The sequence below is a fragment of the Xenopus tropicalis genome, chromosome 9 (assembly GCF_000004195.4).
Source record: "Xenopus tropicalis strain Nigerian chromosome 9, UCB_Xtro_10.0, whole genome shotgun sequence".
NCBI lineage: Eukaryota > Metazoa > Chordata > Amphibia > Anura > Pipidae > Xenopus > Xenopus tropicalis.
The window spans coordinates 41,481,954-41,502,634 of NC_030685.2; the positions used below are offsets into that span (position 1 = coordinate 41,481,954).

At 39.9% G+C, this 20,681-nt stretch overlaps 2 protein-coding genes across 2 annotated transcripts in view; one reads left to right on the top strand and one right to left on the bottom strand.

The window, feature by feature from the left end:
* usp22 (ubiquitin specific peptidase 22) overlaps nucleotides 1–20,681 on the bottom strand; it is a 180,062-nt gene that overhangs the window by 98,546 nt on the left and 60,835 nt on the right. The gene's annotated exons all lie outside the window — the stretch shown is intronic.
* The window catches only part of dhrs7b (dehydrogenase/reductase (SDR family) member 7B), a 97,189-nt gene continuing 84,857 nt past the window's right edge, over nucleotides 8,350–20,681 (top strand). Inside the window, exon 1 of the mRNA XM_012970536.3 lies at nucleotides 8,350–8,367. The gene's annotated coding sequence lies outside the window, so the exon portion shown is untranslated. The remainder of the gene's footprint in view (nucleotides 8,368–20,681) is intronic.

Here is a 20,681-nt window from a genome sequence, read left to right on the forward strand (position 1 = left end):
TAATATAATCACACATACTAGAAACAAAAATTATTTTATGTACGAATATACAACTGATTTGGAAAGTCCCATGTCTCCTGAACGTGCCAATACCAAATATATATAGTTTTATGGAGATTTCTCACTTGTATAGGTCAAAAACTCCCAGCAGTACACTACCAAATTTCCAAAGCACTGCTCCAGAAAGCTGGATACTTTAGATTTCAAGGCCAAAAATTCCACTAACAGAAGGTTTATCCCAGAAAATTGTACAATTTTGGAAAGAACAGATTCTGGGGAATACAGAATAGGCACAACTGTCTGTCTACTCCAAATTATCAAGTCACAATGCTTTCCTAAAGTTATTGGTTTTTATCAAAATTTGTGATTTTTTTTAAAAATCACTTCAAAGCGATTAGTAGTATAGAATCTTATCTCCTACAGGTCATAAAGTAACCAAATAAAACACCCTAAATATGAATGCCAGGGGTCCACTGAACAGTTTGATGCCCAATATGTATAGGTTTCCCGAAGTATGCGGCATGTAGGGGCCCCAATGTTAACATACCCCATATGTACTGTCATTTCTGTCATGTCAGCTCCTGCAAAATCAACACATTTACATCATTATATGTGGGATAAAGCTAGTAAAAAGTACGCTCACCCCAGAAAGTCATATATTTTTGGAAAGTACACATTCCCCCGAATCTAAAATGGGTACCCATGTCTTTCTACTCCAAAGTACCAAGCCGCACAGCTTTTCTAAAGTTAGCAATTTTGACATTTCCAAAAATCCCCTCAAAGCTTCCACTTTGCAGCATCTTATCTCCCACATAGCATTAGGTACCAAGATAAAACACCCTAAATATGAACGCCAGGGGTCCACTGAACAGTTTGATGCCCAATATGTATAGGTTTACCTAAGTATGTGGCATGTAGGGGCCCCAATGGGAACATACCCCCATATGATCTATCATTTCAGCTCCTGCAAAATCAACACATTTACATCCTTTATGTGGGATAATGCTACAAAAAAGTATGCTCACCCCAGAAAGCCATATATTTTTGGAAAGTACACATCCCCCCGAATCTATGATGGGTAAACATTTCTTCTTGCTTCAAAGTACCAAGCTGTAAAGCTTTCCTAAGTTTGCAGATTTATATGACATTTCGAAAATCGCATAAAAATGTTGCAATTTGCCGCATTTATCTCTCACAATTTCTTGATAAAGATCAGATAAAGACAAATCACCCCAAATAGGAACACCTATGGTCTACTGAACAGTTTGATGCCCAATATGCATAGATATACCAAAGTCTGCGGTATGTACTGAACCCAAAAAGAAAATAGCGCATAAGGATGTCTCGCCGGCCAGCTCAGCTTTTGCACACAAAGCCCCCTGTCAGTGTATTATGTGCCAAAACATCCCCTAACTATACAGTGACCCCCACAAAACCATATATTTTTGGAAAGTACACATTCTGACAAATCCAACAAGGGTAAAGAGTCCTTTCTACACCAAAGTACCAATCTGCAGAGCTTTCCTAAATTTATTGGTTTTTATGACATTTCAGAAAATCGCCTAAAAATCTGGACGGAGGATGGAACTAAACACTGGATAGAGTTGGAACAGAATCAAACAATTTTCTCCTCATATAAAAACCTATTAGAAACCAAATTAATATGGAAAACTTACAGATCAATACCCAATATGATGATAACAAATACCCTGAAATTATGGAAAGATCTAATTAAATCAAGCTCTAACAATCCATTAGCTATCACTCAACCTGTCCCCTTATCTACGTTAGCTAGTGTAATTAAAGAACTCTCTTTAGGTAATTGGATAGACCTAGGCTTAGATACAGTAGATAAATTGTTTCAAAATACAGAACTAAAATCTTTTGAACAATTAAGCCAACAATATAATATCCCTAAATCTGAAGAATACAAATATTTCAAAATCCAGAAATTTTTACAAACCCATACTTCAACCCCACTACTCCTACCCTCCCAAGTTACTAAACTTTTACTACCAGAAAAGATATTTTAAAAAGGACTATCCGTGTTCTATAAGACATTATTATCGGATAGAGTAGAACCTCCTAGGTGTCAGTTGACAAGATGGCAGGAATATTTACAGTTAGATTTAGGCCAAGAAGAATGGGAGCTAGCAGTCAAATCGCTGAGAAAGTCCACACACTGTCATCATGAGAATCTCTTAAAAATGATATGGAGATGGTACCTCACTCCAGTAAAAATCGCCAAATTCGATACCAAAGTTACTCCACTTTGTTGGAGAGACTGTAAACAAGCAGGTTCTTTGGAACATATCTTTTGGGAATGTCCTAAAATCCAAGGATTGTGGAAGGAAATAGAGGTTTTTCTTAGGAAATTACCTGTGAATTTGATGTGTATTCCTCCCAGTATGGCCCTTCTCCACATAAAGACCATGGACTTGCCTCCCAAGGAGAGACTGATTTTTAATCACATTTTTGTGGTTACCAGGTGTAAGATAGCAGAAAATTGGAAATCTAAAATAATTCCCAAAATTGAAGATATTCTTAAAACTGTAGAGTTTAATCTCAATGCAGAAAAAACCTGGGCAATCAGATCAGGAAATTTACAGTCCTTTCTGGTGAGATCAAGTTTATGGCATTCGATATACCCAGATACTAAATTGAATGATCTTAATTAGAGGTTATAAGTCCCATAAATCTAATACATCCAATACATCCTATAAACCCTCTCACAGTGATGGAGACTATTCCAGTTGTGTACTCTGCATAACACAATAATTTATGAGGAGAGCGTACTGTTCTTAACTCTTAGCAATTGAATACAACTTCATTAGTTGTAGTATTAGGTGTAGTTGTAGTTATAGTTTTTACTATATGTATACTTCCTTATTGGGATATATCAATTTATTAAAGTAAAATATTGCTCTATATTTTTGGTGAAGCAAAATTTCTTAATGATACAGCTTGACTATGTTCAATCAATCCTTAGATGGATGCAACCCCTAGGATCTCAGTAGTGTCAGTTTATAAGCGTTTTGCACGTTTTCAATGCGTGATTAGTATACGGGTATAAATATACGTGTACATAACCAACTTAACCAACAATATTAAATTATATTATATCATATTTTATCATATGTTGACCAATACTGAATGTATAAGTTTTCAACGGCTGTTATTATTTGTACTGCAGATTATTTTTCTGCATAATGTAAATGTTAATGTTTGAAAATATTTTAATGCCTTTATTTGGCTATAATGTTTAAAAAATCCCAATAAAAATGATTGAAACTAGAAAATCGCCTAAAAATGTTGCAATTTGCCGCATTTATCTCACACAATTTCTTGCGTACAAAGGCAAGTCACCCCAAATAGGAACAACAGAGGTCTACTGAACAGTTTAATGCCCAATATGCATAGATATACCAAAGTCTGCGGTATGTAATGAACCCAAAACAAAAATAGCGCATATGGATTTCTCACCTGCCAACTCAGCTTTTGCACACAGAGCCCCCTGACAGTGTATTATGTGCAGTAACCCCCCCTAACTATACCGAGACCCCCAGAAAACCATATATTTTTGGAAAGTACACATTCTGATGAATTCTAAATAGGTAAAGTTATTTTTGTACACCAAAGTTACACCTGGCAAAGCTACGCTAAAAACAGATCAGGAACACTTATACAGGGATAAAATGTGATAAAACCACAAAAATTGTGCAAATCAGTGAAACAACAAAATAAGTCACATGACAGTGTAATTAGTGGTCAGAATATCTGATCCAATAGTCAAGCTGTCAAAATAAACAGTTTTTAGGTAAAAGAAACTAAAAACAAAGTGGTAAAATGAAAAAACAAAAAAAAACAAAGTGTTTGTGTATACATGTGTGTACATGTGTAAAAGTTGTGTGATAGTGTGTAAGTGTGTATATGAGTGTAAATAAGTGTATAAAAGTGTGAAAAATGAAAAAAAAACTAAAAAGATGCTAAAATGTGTGCTGTAAGTGTGTGTAAATGTATGTAAGTGTGTAGTATAAGTGTGTAAATGCAAGAATAAAAAAAAAGTCCTTACCTGTCCTGAAGACCCGATCGCTCCTCTTCAGTTGGGCCGGTGCTGGGGGGGAAGGAGGAAGCAGCAGACACGATGCGATCGCGTCTGCTGCTTCCTGGAGGGTCCTGCGAGCGATCGGCTCGCAGGACCCTCATGACAGCCCCCCTGGGCAATGTCATGGATAGAAGCTCTCTGCAGCGCTTAAATGCCAACGACGTATGGGACACGTCGTTGACAGTTAAGCCATTTTACTGCCACGACGTATACCAGAGTTAAGCCATGATTTGAATATTTCAATAGTGCACACATTAGCCACTAGCAGACTTTGAACTGCCTATGCAATACAAACAGCTTGTAGTTTGGCAGCTGAGCAACATCACCTTGTACGCCTCAGTTGCTGATACTACTCGCTGTTGTACAACAAACCTCATTCCCTTTTATTGTTCTTTATATTTTTCTAGTGCTCATTTTTGAGTGACCAGTGCAGTTGCAGTCATGCTAAATTTTCCACAGTAATTGTGTGAATATATTCCATTTATTATATATATTTATATGTGTGTCTAAAGGTGCTTCTTGCACTTATGTTTAGCTGAGCTTAGTGTCACTGCTTTCGTCCTGCCTTCTTTTGCACATTGTGTGCAAGTAAGGCTATTGTTGCAGAGCAATTCTGGAGCTACTGTCTACTGGTGGTGGTAGCCCCAGGGTACCCACAATAGGCTACGTCAATAGAGTGTACTTGCACATAAAGAACTGGGTGCAGATGCTATTATGACGCTTATCACTGGAAGTGAAAACATCCAAACACAGAAAATTTTCATGTCAAGTGCAATTGTGTGTAATTTAACACATCTGCCACACACATTGCGACTTATGCCGAAAATGCACTTTGCACACTGGTCAGAAATGAGTCCTTTTAGCTCTCACCCAATCCTTTAAAATCTTTGTCTTTGCTCTGTATTAACTCTGACCTGTCTCAAAAGGCCTTATGTAATCACCCCGTTCTAGGACCTTTACTGTGACTGGGAACTAATTCTGTTTTCACACTGTTTTTCCTGAGCAGCAGATGGTGATGACATTGAGTAGTAGTAGTAAACATTTCTACAACTTCTCGAATGTAGAGCTTAACAAATTTGTTTAGAGGGCTAATACTTGTAGTCATACACCAATATGGAAGCAACTGTCATAGTTCTTGGCAGTGATAACTATGTTATACACTTCACTCTGTTTGTCTGGAGGCTCCCAGTCGTTCCTATTCACTTATATACTTGTGTAGTGGTGAACTATAAACTTAAGCTTAAATTTAATGGTTTCTTATAACAAGCCAAACGCTCACCTCTTGCTCTTGTAGATCCTTGAATAAAGCTTTTTGAAGTTTTACAACCGCTGTCCTGGAGTCCGCTGAGTGCATGCCGGGGATGTTTCTACACCTGATTTGAGGTAGTGATAACTATGTTGCCAGTCGCATGTGGACACAGAGGCTACTGTAACTGCTCAGTTTTGATAATTGTTGCCAGGCATCAAGATGCAGCTACGAAGGAGTACACCCCTGAAACGTGCTGCTATTTTTGAATAAACAAGCAGGGACTAAGCCCTGCTTGCATTACACTCGTTGTGCCGGTCAACTATTTGTTGCTGGATCGAGATGCAGCTGCCACTTTTCATGCTTGTAAAGGTGCTTTAAATTCAAAACAATAAGGGTGCTAAGACTACAATATGTCTAAGGGATCTCATTCAGTGGTGAAAAATAATAAGCATTACATGTAACATAGTTACATAGGGTTGAAAAAAAGAGTCCATCAAGTTCAACTCTTCCAAGTAAACACAGCAACCTATACTTACCAATCTATACCAATACATACAATACAATACAATACATAAACTATATATACAAACATTAATACTAAGGGGCACATTTACTAATCCACGAACGTCCGAAAAGCATCCGAATGCGTTTTTTTCGTAATGATCGGTATTTTTTCGTAAATTGTCTTTTTCGTAGCCATTACGACTTGCTCGTAAATTGTCGCGACTTTTTCGTAGCCATTACGACTTGGTCGTAAATTGTCAGGACTTTTTCGTAGCCATTACGACTTGCTCGTAAATTGTCAGGACTTTTTCGTAGCCATTATGACTTGCTCGTAAATTGTCGCAACTTTTTCGTAGCCATTACGACTTGCTCGTAAATTGTTGCGACTTTTTTGTAGCCGTCGCGCCGAGTACGAAAGTTTCGGATTCATTCAAGCTTCAGTATTGTGACTCTCCTTGGGCCAGGTTGGAGCTGCAGAGTGCCATTGAGTCCTATGGGAGGCTTCCAAAATCATGCAAAGTCGCAAAAGTTTGCCCGCTGTTTACGAGTGCTCAATACGAACAAGTCGCTACAATTTACGAGCAAGTCATAATGGCTACGAAAAAGTCGCAACAATTTACGAGCAAGTCGTAATGGCTACGAAAAAGTCGAGACAATTTACGAGCAAGTTGTAATGGCTACGAAAAAGTCGAGACAATTTACGAAAAAGTCGTGACGGCGACGTAAAAATCGCAAAAAATACGAAAAAGTCGCAAAATGTTCGTTTCCAATCCGATTTTTTCCCATTCGGGATTCGGATTCGTGGATTAGTAAATCAGCCCCTAAATGTAGATATTAGTATCACAATAGCCTTGGATATTATGCTTGTTCAAGAACTCATCTAGGCCCCTCTTAATGGCATTAACAGAATCTGCCAGTACAACATCACTAGGAAGGGCACTCCACAACATCACTGCCCTCACCGTGAAAAAGCACCTACGCTTCTTCAAATGGAAGCTCCATTCCTCTAATCTAAAGGGGTGACCTCTGGTGCGTTGATTGTTTTTATGAGAAAAAAGAACACCCCTTATCTGTCTATAATCCCCTCTAATGTATTTGTACAGAGTAATCATGTCCCCTCGCAAGCGCCTCTTTTCCAGAGAAAACAACCCCAACCTCGACAGTCAAACCTCATAGCTTAAATCTTCAATCCCCTTTACCAGTTTAGTTGCACGTCTCTGCACTTTCTCCAGCTCATTAATATCCTTCTTAAGGACTGGAGCCCAAAACTGCACTGCATACTCAAGGTGAGGTCTTACCAGACACCTATAAAGAGGTAAAATTATGTTTTCATCCCTTTTTTTTTTTATAAAAGACAGCACTTTATTTGCTTTAGTAGCTACCAAATGACATTGCCAGGAATTAGACAACTTATTATCTACAAAAAAACCCAGATCCTTCTCCATTAAGGATACCCCCAACAAACTACCATTTAGTAGATAGCTTGCATTTATATTATTTCTACCAAAGTGCATAACGTTGTACTTGTCCACATTGAACCTCATTTTCCAGTTTGCTGCCCAGTTTTGTAAAATCGCTCTGTAAAGCGGCAGCATCCTGCATGGAACTTATAGTTTTGCACAATTTAGAGTTGTCGACAAAAATAGAAACAGTACTTTCTATGCCCAACTCCAGGTCATTAATAAACAAGTTAAAAAGTAAAGGACCGAGGACTGACCCCTGCGGAACTCCACTAACAACACTGGTCCAATTAGAAAATGTTCCATTTACCACCACCCTTTGTAATCTATCCTTCAGCCAGTTCTCTATCCAATTACAAATATGTTCTATGCCAATATTCCTCAATTTGATCATTAACCTTCTATGAGGTACTGTATCCAACACTTTTGCAAAGTCCAAGTAGATGTCATCAACTGCCATTCCAGCATCGAGGTTCCTGCTCACCTCCTCATAAAAGGCAAGTAAATTAGTCTGGCAAAATAAATTGCATCAGGGTACAAAGTAAGTAATGAATCTTGAGAAGAATTAGAAAGAGGGTATCTGAATCCAAAAACTGTGTAATATAGACATTATTATTGTTAGCAATACTGTCATAAATTAAAGATGTTTACATCATAAAGGATAATGTACCCTGCACTACAATTTAAAAAGCTATTGAAAATCACCGCAGAGTTCTGTGACCCTTTACATTTGATTATCTTTTTTTTAACCCAAATTTACTATGTACTTATGTAAATGTAAAACAAATCCCACTAAAATAGTTTTTCCTATAAATATCCTCCCATAACACCTGAGTCTCTAGTGTAAAGGTCAGAGAGATCATCCAGGAATCCCTTCAGTAAAGTATAGTTGCAGGCTTGTGTAAGATGCCAAGTCTCTTTCTGGCACAAGGCCACTTTCTAGTTTATATTTGTCTGCCCTTGTTAGTAGATCACTGTGGGATACTAGAATGAGGTCATGTGAAGAGCCTGGTTTGTGAGAAGAGTGTTGGAGTCCATAGTTCTGCTCGGTGAGTAGCTACCACTAATGTTATAATCCCTTTCATAGATTTTATAGATTGTATACCATTAGGAGAAGTCAGTCAGAGAAGACTTGAGGAAGACAACAGGAAGCTTGTTTTTCTTTTTTTGCATCCTGTAAGTATCTCTGGAAGAATTCTTTTTATGGACATATTTATAGAGATATAGATATATATATTTATGTAGCTTCACAGAAAAAAAAATGCTATAGTGTAGAATGATTGCGGTGACTGTCTCAAAAATTTTTTTACATTGTATTTTTTCTTATGTATCTTTCAATATAATAAGTAAACAGTTTTAGGATAACAAGTATATAGGCATGTGTTCATGTATTACGTCTGACCAGCCTTGACCTTTTTTCTAGTATTATATACAGTACGTCATTACAGGCAAATGTATAACACTATTTATGACAATCCTGTATATGCTGTGTGGCAGATTACTAGCGCACCTCATAGTATCTTACGACAAGTAGCGGAGGACTGACATGCTGCAATATGAACAAGGTCAAGTTGGTGGTTGGCAAAGGCAAATGATTAGGAGCTGCCTCCCCAATAGTGTACGAAAATTATTAGAACTGTGTCCCCACTTATGTGAACACTGAAACACCTGCATATGATTGTCAAGATGCAAAATGGCAGGATATTAGTCTTCAAAGATAGTGAGACCCCAACAGCAGGCAGTACATGAATGCACTTTTGCCTGTCGAGCAGTACTATTGCTGTGCAATAACACTGCCTACAACATACAACCCAAACATAGTAACTTAGTAAGTTAGGTTGAAAAAAAAAAAGACACTCATTTATCAAGTTCAACCTTATATGTCTGTATGAAACTTTACCTAACTGTTGTTGACCAAGATAGTGAGACCCCAACAGTAGGCAGTACATGAATGCACTTTTGCCTGTCGAGCAGTACTATTGCTGTGCAATAAAACTGCCTACAACATACAACCCAAACATAGTAACTTAGTAAGTTAGGTTGAAAAAAAAAAAACACTAATTTATCACTTCTCTATGAAACTAACCTAACTGTTGTTTATCAAGAAGAAGGCAAAAAAACCCTTCTGAAGCCTCTCTAGTTTGCCTCAGAGGGGGAAAAAATCCTTCCTAACTCCAGGATGGCAATCGCACCAGTCCCTGGGTCAGCTTATACTAAACTGCACAGCAGACCAAAATAGTGAGACCAAAAATGCTCAGCATATTCTAGATGGGGCTTTACCAGTGCTTTGTAAAGTGGAAAAATGACTCCTCCTCATCTGACTCTATGCCCCTTTTAATACAGCTCAAAGCTTTGTTTGCCCCTGCCTAGTGAAGTCTCCTTAAGGGTATAGATGGCTTGCATATTTTTACATTCCAGGTGATGATCTTACATTTATGTGCCACTTGCTGCCCAGATTGTCTGTTAGTCAAGATCCTGTTGCAAGGATTGCCACATCCTGGATAGAATTAATTAGGTTGCATAGTCATCTGCAAACAGGGCAGTCATAGTGTCATCTGCAAACACTGATACATTACTTAAAATACCCTTCCTTATGTCATTAATGAACTGTGAAGGCCCAAGGCCCTAACGTCTTTCTAACCTCTTCATAAAAACCAATCAGATTTGTCTGACATTACCTACCCTTAATAAAGCATGCTGATTACTGCTCATAATATCCAGAAAATATTGAATGTGATCCTTTAACAAGCCTTCAAATAACTGGCCCACCACAGTTACTGGTTTATAATTGCCAGCCTGAGGTTGTAATCCCTTTTTAAAATAGGAATTACATTAGCTTTCCTCCAGTCCATAGGTACCATACCATACATACCATTCCATACAGGTGGAATCTAAGAAAACCAGAAATATAGGCCTGGCTAAAATTCAACTAAGCTTGATTATTGACCTGCATCTCTGAATTTGTTATTTATATAATTGGATGCCCTTGTGAACTGATGTATGTCTGAAAGACTAGTATGACTCTAAGGAAACAGCATGGGTAATTGTTCCATGACTAATCTGAACGCTTTCCATCTGATGATAATTTTGCTTTGGCTTTCTGAAGTTGTCCGAAGTTGCCTTGCAATGAAAATTCAGCCAACTTTGGAAAGCCTAATTGCCACCGCTAGAGGAAATCTCCTTATATGTCATTGTCCTTAGGCAGGGTTATTGGACAGCAATAGTACACCTTGATTGGGGAAAGTGCATTCTTTTACTGCCTGCTAGAGGGGTCTCACTAGTTTTCATGACTAATAAATAGCCTGTCATTTTACACCTTGACACACATTTGGAAGTGATTCAGTGTTCACAAGGGGACGCAGTTCTTCTAATTTCTACATTATTGAGTTGGATGTTTTTAATCATTTGCCTTTGCCAACCACCAGCCTAGTGCTGTTCATATCGCAGCATGTCAGTCCTCTGGTGGGCTAGTAATCTGTTGCATTGCAGTAAACAGGATTGTTGAAGGTCTGTCATGTATTTTCATTATAAGTAACTATCGCAGCAGTCTAAGGTTAACAGGAGATGGAACTGCTTATACTGGGCAGATGTGCACTTACAGATATGCCCCAGACCTGGACTCACAATCTGTGGAGGGGCTGCTGTAAGATGCCATAGACAGTCAATGTTTAGTGGGCTGGTGGGGGCTATTCCGCCCTTTGTGTACTGGAAATGCCAGTAACTATTTTGAACCCCAGTCCAGGCCTGACATGTCCTACTAGTAACCCAGTACTGATGAGGGTCACATGGAGTCATGTCGCTATGGCAACCCAGTACTGACAAGACCCCACACACCAGTGCTCCATATGGGTTTATGTTGGGCCCTGGGTCAATTTGTGAAGCACAAGTCTGGAGTCCAGCCCAGACCCACGCAATATTTACACAAAACACAGAAAGAAGTCGCTAGCGCTCTGTCTAACCCACGCTGTAGTGTTGACCAGCTGCTAGAAACACACTATTGTGCCAGCGCTCGGTCTAACCCACAATCTGGAGTTGACCAGCTGCTAGAAACGACAAAAAGCCATTAATTATACACAAAGAGAAAGAAAGTTTGCCAGCGCTTAGTTTGCCTTTAAAAATAATTTTTACAAAAAATGAGGTGTTAGTACCACACTTTGGCCAAAATATGTAAGCTCACGTGCCACATCAAGGCCCCTCATTGTACGTGAGTCCTACACTGTCTAATGACTTTGAGTCTGTGATGCAATTAAAATAAAGTCCCCCAGAAAACAATGTGACTGAGTAGTAAGACCCATTGCACCTACCTTTAGCTCAAAAAGGCTCTAGTGGGAAAGGCAGGGAGCTTTTAAGCCCCAGCTCATTAGCACACACATGAAAGTGATTCATTGGTTTAAAGGCTACATAGCAGCTAGAAGCAAAATTTGGCTACAATTTGTACACAAAACACAGAAAGAAGTTGCTAGCACTCGGTCTAACCCACGCTGTAGTATTGACCAGCTGCTAGAAATATAGTTTTATGGAGATTTCTCACTTGCATAGGTCAATAACTCCCAGCAGTAAACTACCACATTTCCAAAGCACTGCTTCAAAAAGCTGCATACTTTAGATTTCAAAACCCAAAATTCCACTAACAGAAGGTTTATCCCAGAAAATTGTACATTTTTGGAAAGAACAGATTCTGGGGAATCCAGAATAGGCACAATTGTCTATCTACTCCAAACTATCTAGTCGCAATGCTATCCTAAAGTTATTGGTTTTTATCAAAATTTGTGAATTTTTTAAAAAATTGCTTCAAAGCTTCCAGTCTATAGTATCTTATCTCCTACAGGTCATAAAGTAACCAAATAAAATACCCTACATATGAATGCCAGGGGTCCACTGAACAGCTTGATGCCCAATATGTATAGATTTACTTAAGTATGTGCAGCATGTAGGGGCCCCAATGTGAACATACCCCCATATGATCTATCATTTCTGTAATTTCAGCTCCTGCAAAATCAACACATTTAGATCATTATATGTACGATAAAGCTAGTAAAAAGTACGCTCACCCCAGAAAGTCATATATTTTCTAAAATGGGTACCCGTGTCTTTCTACTCCAAAGTATCAAGCAGCAAAGCTTTTCTAAAGTTAGCAATTTTGATGACATTTCCAAAAATCCCCTCAAAGCTTCCACTTTGCAGCATCATATCTTCCACATAGCATTAGGTACCAAGATAAAATACTCTGAATTTGAACACCAGGGATCCACTGAACAGTTTGATACCAAATATGTATAGGTTTACCTAAATATGTGGCATGTAGGGCCCCAATGGGAACATACCCTCATATGATCTATCATTTCAGCTCCTGCAAAATCAACATATTTACATCCTTTATGTGGGATAATGCTATAAAAAAAAGTACACTCACCCCAGAAAGCCACATATTTTTGGAAAGTACACATTCCCCGAATCTATTATGGGTACACATTTCTTTTTACTCCAAAATACCAAGCCGTAAATATTTCCTAAGTTTAAAGATTATTAGGACATTTCAGAAAATCACATAAAAATGTTGCAGTTTGCCGCATTTATCTCTCACAATTTTTTGATAAAGATCAGATAAAGGCAAATCTTTCTACACCAAAGTACCAATCTGCAAAACTTTCCTAAAGTTCGTGGTTTTTATGACATTTCAGAAAATTGCCTAAAAGTGTTGCAATTTGCCACATTTATCTCACACAAGGGGCGATTCACTAAAGTGCATTAAAACATGCGCTATTTATAGCATGCGTTAAAAATTTTATTGCGTCTAATTTTTCGCGTCTTAATGCACGATTCACTAAAAGGATACTTGCGTTAATTTAGACGCGATGCTGCTTGCGTTATTTAAGTCGCGAAGGCTATTTTCGTGCGCTATTTGACGGAACGCACGCTAATCAACGCATTGAGCACAAATAGTCGCCGCGTGCGAAAAAATGCTCGCCATATTAGCCCTATACGGCATTACTTTGTAAAACTACTTTTATGAAAATGACCATTTCCCTGCAAACTGGAGGCTACATCACTCTAGGGCCAACACATACTTGAATAAAGCACACTGCAAAGTCCATATTTCATTGCCAAAAGCTCATTAACTGTACTTTTCTATAATTACCACCTGCCTCAAGTAGGTGTTAATTTTTGCACAGACAAATGCGATATTTAGCGTGTCTAAGTGTTTGTGAATCATGCGTTAGTATTATTTTGGCGCGCATACTGTAGCGCGAAATTTAACGCACGCAATATGCGACTTAACGCGAATTGCACTTTTTTCCGCGTCAGTTTTAACAAAAAAAGCGTGCGATAAAACTTATCGACCTTTAGTGAATCAACCCTACAATTTCTTGCGTACAAAGGCAAATCACCCCAAGTTTCCGTGTTGACCAAGCACCTCAATTTAACAAACAAAGTCAAGAAAAATAAAGCCTCTGAGCCGGGAAACTCTGGCTTTTGAACCAACATTTGTTAAAGAGCTTCACACAACACAGAAACCCGTATATCGCAGGGTCACAGAGTAAATGACAGCAAAAAGTCTATTAAAGAAAAATGGCTCTTATCCAGCCAGCAGCAACATATGAAAAATAAAGGCAGTTTTTCTTGAACAAAACAGTTAAAAAAGAAAAGGCAGTTTACTTCAGTAGGATACAACAATAATAATATAATAAATTTACAGACCTCTGATCCAGTTACAAAGTATGAACAGGTACACACAGTTCTATATGCTTGATTCACAGACCTCTCTCTCTCTCTCTGACCAGACTGACCAGGCTGGTTTTAGGCTGATGTCAGATGAGGCGTAGGGCGGATATTTCCGCTTGCCGAAAATTCTGCCCTACTATGCCTCCTACGTGTGCCTGCACCCAAATGAATGGAATACGCTCGGGTGCAGGCACATGTAGCGGAAATACACATAAAAACGCGAGAGTTTGAAAGTCTTGCGTTTTTATGCATATTTCGGCTACATGTGCCTGCAGCCGAGCGTATTCTATTCATTCGGGTGCAGGCACATGTAGGAGGCGTAGGCCGCTTGCCTGAAAATATCCACCCTATGCCTCGTCTGGCATTAACAAGTTCTTCTCTTTTTGCATTATATGTAATCCTGGCAGGGGAGAAGGGACTAAAACTTCTCCACATTACAGACAGCATGCAGGAATTACTTAACCCACTATGCATTGCACTTTGATGATCCTTTCGTTTTTGACATCACATGTGCAGGGGATTGTGGGGTTTGGATGCTAAAGGCAGGCTGAGACAGTTGACTACCATTATATTTTATTTGAGTCTCAAAGTAGCCAGCCAGATCAGCAGCAGAATAGGGTACTAGACTTAACTGTTACAAACCATATTATTCCATTAACATAGTAAGTTGGGTTGAAAAAAGACATACGTCCATCACGTTCAACCATAATGCCTATATATAACCTGCCTAACTTCTAGTTGATCCAGAGGAAGGCAAAAAACCCCATCTGGCACACGGGGAGAATAGTCGCCCGCGACAAATCTCCCTGTTCGCGGGCGACTAATCTCCCCGAATTGCCATCCCACCGGCGAAAATGTAAGTCAATTTCAGCAATTTGCCGAAATCGCCTGCGCAGCGTGTGCTATCCCACTGGCGACTTACATTTTTACCAGTGGGATGATCTTACTCCCTTTTTAAATAAAGGAATAACATTCGCCTTCTTCCAATCCCTAGGTACCATACCTGATGAAAGCGAGTCTGAGAATATCAGAAACAAGAGCCACTGTAATTCTGACCCTAGCTCTCTCAGTACCCGAAGGTGTATTCCATCTGGCCCAGGTGCCTTGTTTACATTTATCTTGTGTAACCCTTTAAGCACCATATCCTGTGTAGTTGGAGCTGAGGCAACAGTGCAACTATTGGGTGGGACTTGGCCCACTGGCTCCTCTACTGTATACACTGAAGAAAAGAACTGGTTAAGCACATCTGCCTTTTCTGTATCCGCTGTAAACATATTGTTACTATAACTCAATGGGGCCACACCCTCAACCTGCATCTTTTTTCTATTAATATACTTAAAAAACTTTTTGGGGTTAGTCTTGGCCTCTGCCATAATGCGCTCCTCATTTTCTATCTTTGCCTTCCGGATTGCTGTTTTACAACACTTGTTATAGTGTTTATATTCATTAAACGCAGCTACTGTCCCCTCTGACTTATATTTCTTAAAATCTTTCCTTTTTTTCCCTATTAACTTCTTTACCTCAGTGTTAAGCCACATATCGTGATTCTTAATTCTTCTGCTTTTTCTTATTAATGGAATAAATTGAGAACAGTAATGATTTAATATCATTTTAAATGACAACCATTTCTGCTCTGTGTTTTTATCAGAAAACATAATGCCCCAATCTATGCCCTGAAGCGCTGCCCTTAAGGAGCTAAAATTTGCCTTCCTAAAATTTAGTGTCTTTGTTGCTCCAGTGTATATTTGTTTCCTGCACCAAACATCAAATTAAATAACATTATATGGTTACTATTACCCATGGGTTCAACCACTTGCACATTTGCTATATGTTCTGGCTCCTCAACTACCTGTGACATAAAGTTGTCATGCAGCAAGTTTATAAACTTGTTCCCATTTACTGTCCTGGCAGTACTATGGCTCCAGTCAATATCAGGATAATTAAAATCCCCCATTATTATCACTTGCCCCAAACTAGCAGCCTTTTCTATTTGCAACAGGAGCTGGGCCTCCTCCTCCTCACTTACATTAGCGGGTCTATAGCATACCCCTACAATTAGTTTGGTAGATTCTTTATTATCTGTGAGAAGCTCAACCCATAAGGATTCAGCTCCCTCTGTTACCCCCATCACTTCCTCTTTAATATTTGCTTTTGCTTAATGAACATGAAAAGGATGTATATTTTTTAATTGATGTATATTGCAAAGTTGTTTGAGATTATGATTACTTTTCAAAAAGTTGTTTTTGAGTTGCATTCCCCTTTAACTGTTAAAAATCAATTTTTTGAATGCACAAATGCTCCCGAATTACAATTAAGTTTAACAGGTTTTTATGCTATATACAAATTTTCAGTCAAGTAAAAAAATGAACATACTCTATAGTGTCACAAATATAATACAAAAAGCATATAACCTATTACCACAAAAGAAGGATCACTTTCAAAATAAATGACAGGCAGGCTTTTTGGATAAAGTCTCAATCAACAACTTAATGAAATGAAAAAGTGTGAATCTAGTACTTTTCTCTCTTTGGAGTTGTAATAGTCTTTTGCATCCCCCCACTGACATAAAACAAAGGTCCTGCAATGTGGAACTGGAGTACAAAGTCACCCAGAACTCTGGCATCAAACCAATAAAATTCAATAGGTGAAATCTGATTGGCTGTTGGTGGCCCTGCTCACTTTTTCAAAATGAAAACTGTAGTCCTCTAGTGCAGTGTTTTTCAACCTTTTTTGGGCAAAGGCACACTTGTTTAATGAAAAAAATCACGAGGCACACCACCATTAGAAAATGTTAAAAAATTTAACTCTGTGCCCAGCAGCAGTGCCCCCCTAGTACACTGGTGCCCAGCAGCAGTGCCCCCCTAGTACATTGGTGCCAAGAGCAGTGCCCCCCTAGTACATTGGTGCCCAGCAGCAGTGCCCCCCTAGTACATTGGTGCCAAGAGCAGTGCCTCCCTAGTACACTGGTGCCAAGCAGCAGTGCCCCCCTAGTACATTGGTGCCAAGAGCAGTGCCCCCCTAGTACATTGGTGCCCAGCAGCAGTGCCCCCCAGTACATTGGTGCCAAGAGCCAGCCCCCCTAGTACATTGGTGCCCAGCAGCAGTGCCCCCATAAGTCAGTGTGCCCCGTGGCCCCCCCTAATACATTGGTGCCCAGCAGCATTTTACTCTTCGGCGGCTTCAGCAGCATCTTCCCCTCACGCGCGCCGCCTCTGCACTTCTGCCTACACGCGACCGCACACAGGCCCTTTTATAACGTTGCGCCCCGTGCGTACTGACGTCACCCGTACACACGGGGCGCAACCAATGACAGGGCCCGGATTTTTTTTTGAAAGTAAAAATTGCGGCCCTGCCTACGGCACACCAGGCAACATCACCAGGAACAGTGGTTGAAAAACGCTGCTCTAGTGACCAACTGTGAAAAGTTTGGGGACCCTGGTGTTAATACTGTGAGAATGGCAGCAGGTTGAATTTCCCCATTGAAAGTCAATAGGTAAACTCTGATTGGCTGTTGGTGGCTCCGCCCACTTTTTCTTACCTTGAACCACAGTTACCTGGTGCCTAACTCTGCAAAGTTTGGGGACCCCGGTGTTATTACTGTGAGAATGGCAGCAGGTTGGATTTCTGCCAAGTCAATAGGTAAAATCTGATTGGCTGTTCACATCTCCGCCCACTTTCGGGCATCCAACAATCATCATATTTTCATTCAGGCTGAGCCCATGACGGTGTGATTCAAGTTTGGGGAGTGAAGCCTCAAAGCTGTAAGTTTGGCAGCAGTTTCAATTTCCCCATAAAAGTCAATGGGTACAATATGATTGGCTGCTGTTGACCCCTCCCACTTTGCAGGGTTTTTTTTAAAAAAAAAAAACCTGAATGCGTAGTCACCCAGTGACTGACTGTGCAAAGTTTGGAAAATCTGGCATCAAACCAATAAAAATAAATAGGTGAAATTTGGTTGGCTGTTGGTGGCTTCGCCTACTTTTCAAAACTTAAACTGCAGTCCCCTAGTGACCAAGTGTAAAAAGTTTGGGGACCCCGGGGTTATTACTGTGAGAATGGCAGCAGGTTGAATTTCCACCAAATCAATAGGTAAAATCTGATTGGCGGTTCACAGCTCCACCCACTTTTGGGCATCCAATAATCATCCTATTTTCATTCAGGCTGACCCCATGACTATGTGATTCAAGTTTGGGGAGTGTAGCCTCAAAGTTGTAAGATTGGCAGCAGTTTCAATTTCCCCATTAAAGTCAATGATTCAAATTTGATTGGCTGTTGTTGGCCCCTCCCACTTTGGGGTCATCCAACAAATGTTGCTGCTTCATTCGGGGTGACCCCATGATTATGATATTCAAGTTTGGGGGGTGTAGCTTCAAAGCTGTAAGTGTGGCAGCGGTTTGAAAATCTTCCCTGTCAAAGTCAATGGGAAAATTGGGGGGTTCGGAGGGGCGCCACAAAAATATGGGGGGCACAACCGCTTAGAAAAGCACAAGCAACCTGCTCCGCTATAGGGCGAAGATGTGTGGGGAGTCTGGGTATTGTACCCCTAAAACTGTAGGAGGAGTAGCATTTAGAAAATGGGGGGCCATAAGAAGAAGAAGCGGAAGAATAAGCTAAAGTCGAAGATCAGTATGTTGGGGTTTTCAACCCAACATAATTCCTTACAAATTGCAGAGTTATGTTGGCTAATTCAGTCACACATAGGCTGTACCATTTCTCCTATATAGGCCAACCCACATTTAAGCAAGTAAATCACATTCAGAGTTGCATGAGCAGAACCCATTAACCAGAATGGTGAATGGGTGAAAAATAAATGATGTCCTAATGACACTAGATCGCTGATTACGTCTGTCCCATAAACACTTATCATCTTTTGGGCGAAGGACTTTCTACCTGCGACTTCTATTGTTGCTGGTGGAAAGCCTTTTCAGAGCAGTTAGAGATCTATTGCGGGCGAGTAACTCGCTCTGTGGGTTCTTACCCTTAAGGGACATTAAACCCCTCTGAGATGAAGCCAAGATCTGCCCTCACAAGTCTGACCACATACATGACAATAGGCTAGAATAGGTGGTTCCTGAAACTCATCTTAGGATAGGTCCTTTTATTGTGGCTCTTGCTCATATTGATATATACAAAGTAAGTACAAATTTCGCTGAAAAAGGTCACTTTTCAACCAAGACTTCTTACACAGTCAATCTCTGTCTGCAGTAAATCAATGGTATAACCCCACTAGGCAAATCTATGAGTCATTTTATCCAAAAGTGATCCGGTGTTGCCTTGCCATACCACCAACAAATTGTTAATATAGCACCACCACCTCTTATTGCTGGAACAACACATGTTTGCATACAAAGTACAAATGATTCATAAAGATGATGGCATACGGTGGGGTGACATTGAATCACATAGCTCTGCCCTGAAGCTGCAAATAGAATGTATCCTGGAACAAAGTATAAATATATACAGTGGAGGAAATAATTATTTGACCCCTCACTGATTTTGTAAGTTTGTCCAATGACAAAGAAATGAAAAGTCTCAGAACAGTATCATTTCAATGGTAGGTTTATTTTAACAGTGGCAGATAGCACATCAAAAGGAAAATCGAAAAAATAACTTTAAATAAAAGATAGCAACTGATTTGCATTTCATTGAGTGAAATAAGTTTTTGAACCCCTACCAACCATTAAGAGTTCTGGCTCCCACAGAGTGGTTAGACACTTCTCTCGCTCTGGGGCTCTGGGGCTCCACGCAAGATCTCACCTCGTGGGGTGTCAATGATTCTGAGAAAGGTGAAAAAGCATCCTAGAACTACACGGGAGGAGTTAGTTAATGACCTCAAATTAGCAGGGACCACAGTCACCAAGAAAACCATTGGAAACACATTACACCGCAATGGATTAAAATCCTGCAGGGCTCGCAAGGTCCGCCTGCTCAAGAAGGAACATGTGCAGGCCCGTCTGAAGTTTGCCAATGAACACCTGAATGATTCTGTGAGTGACTGGGAGAAGGTGCTGTGGTCTGATGAGACCAAAATAGAGCTCTTTGGCATTAACTCAACTCGCTGTGTTTGGAGGAAGAAAAATGCCGCCTATGACCCCCAAACCACGTCCCCACCGTCAAGCATGGGGGTGGAAACATTTTGCTTTGGGGGTGTTTTTCTGCTAAGGGCACAGGACAACTTATTCGCATTAACGGGAAAATGGACGGAGCCATGTATCGTGAAATCCTGAACGACAACCTCCTTCCCTCTGCCAGGAAACTGAAAATGGGTCGTGGATGGGTGTTCCAGCACGACAATGACCCAAAACATACAGCAAAGGCAACAAAGGAGTGGCTCAAGAAGAAGCACATTAAGGTCATGGAGTGGCCTAGTCAGTCTCCGGACCTTAATCCAATAGAAAACCTATGGAGGGAGCTCAAGCTCAGAGTTGCACAGAGACAGCCTCGAAACCTTAGGGATTTAGAGATGATCTGCAAAGAGGAGTGGACCAACATTCCTCCTAAAATGTGCGCAAACTTGGTCATCAATTACAAGAAACGTTTGACCTCTGTGCTTGCAAACAAGGGTTTTTCCACTAAGTATTAAGTCTTTTTTTTGTTAGAGGGTTCAAAAACTTATTTCACTCAATGAAATGCAAATCAG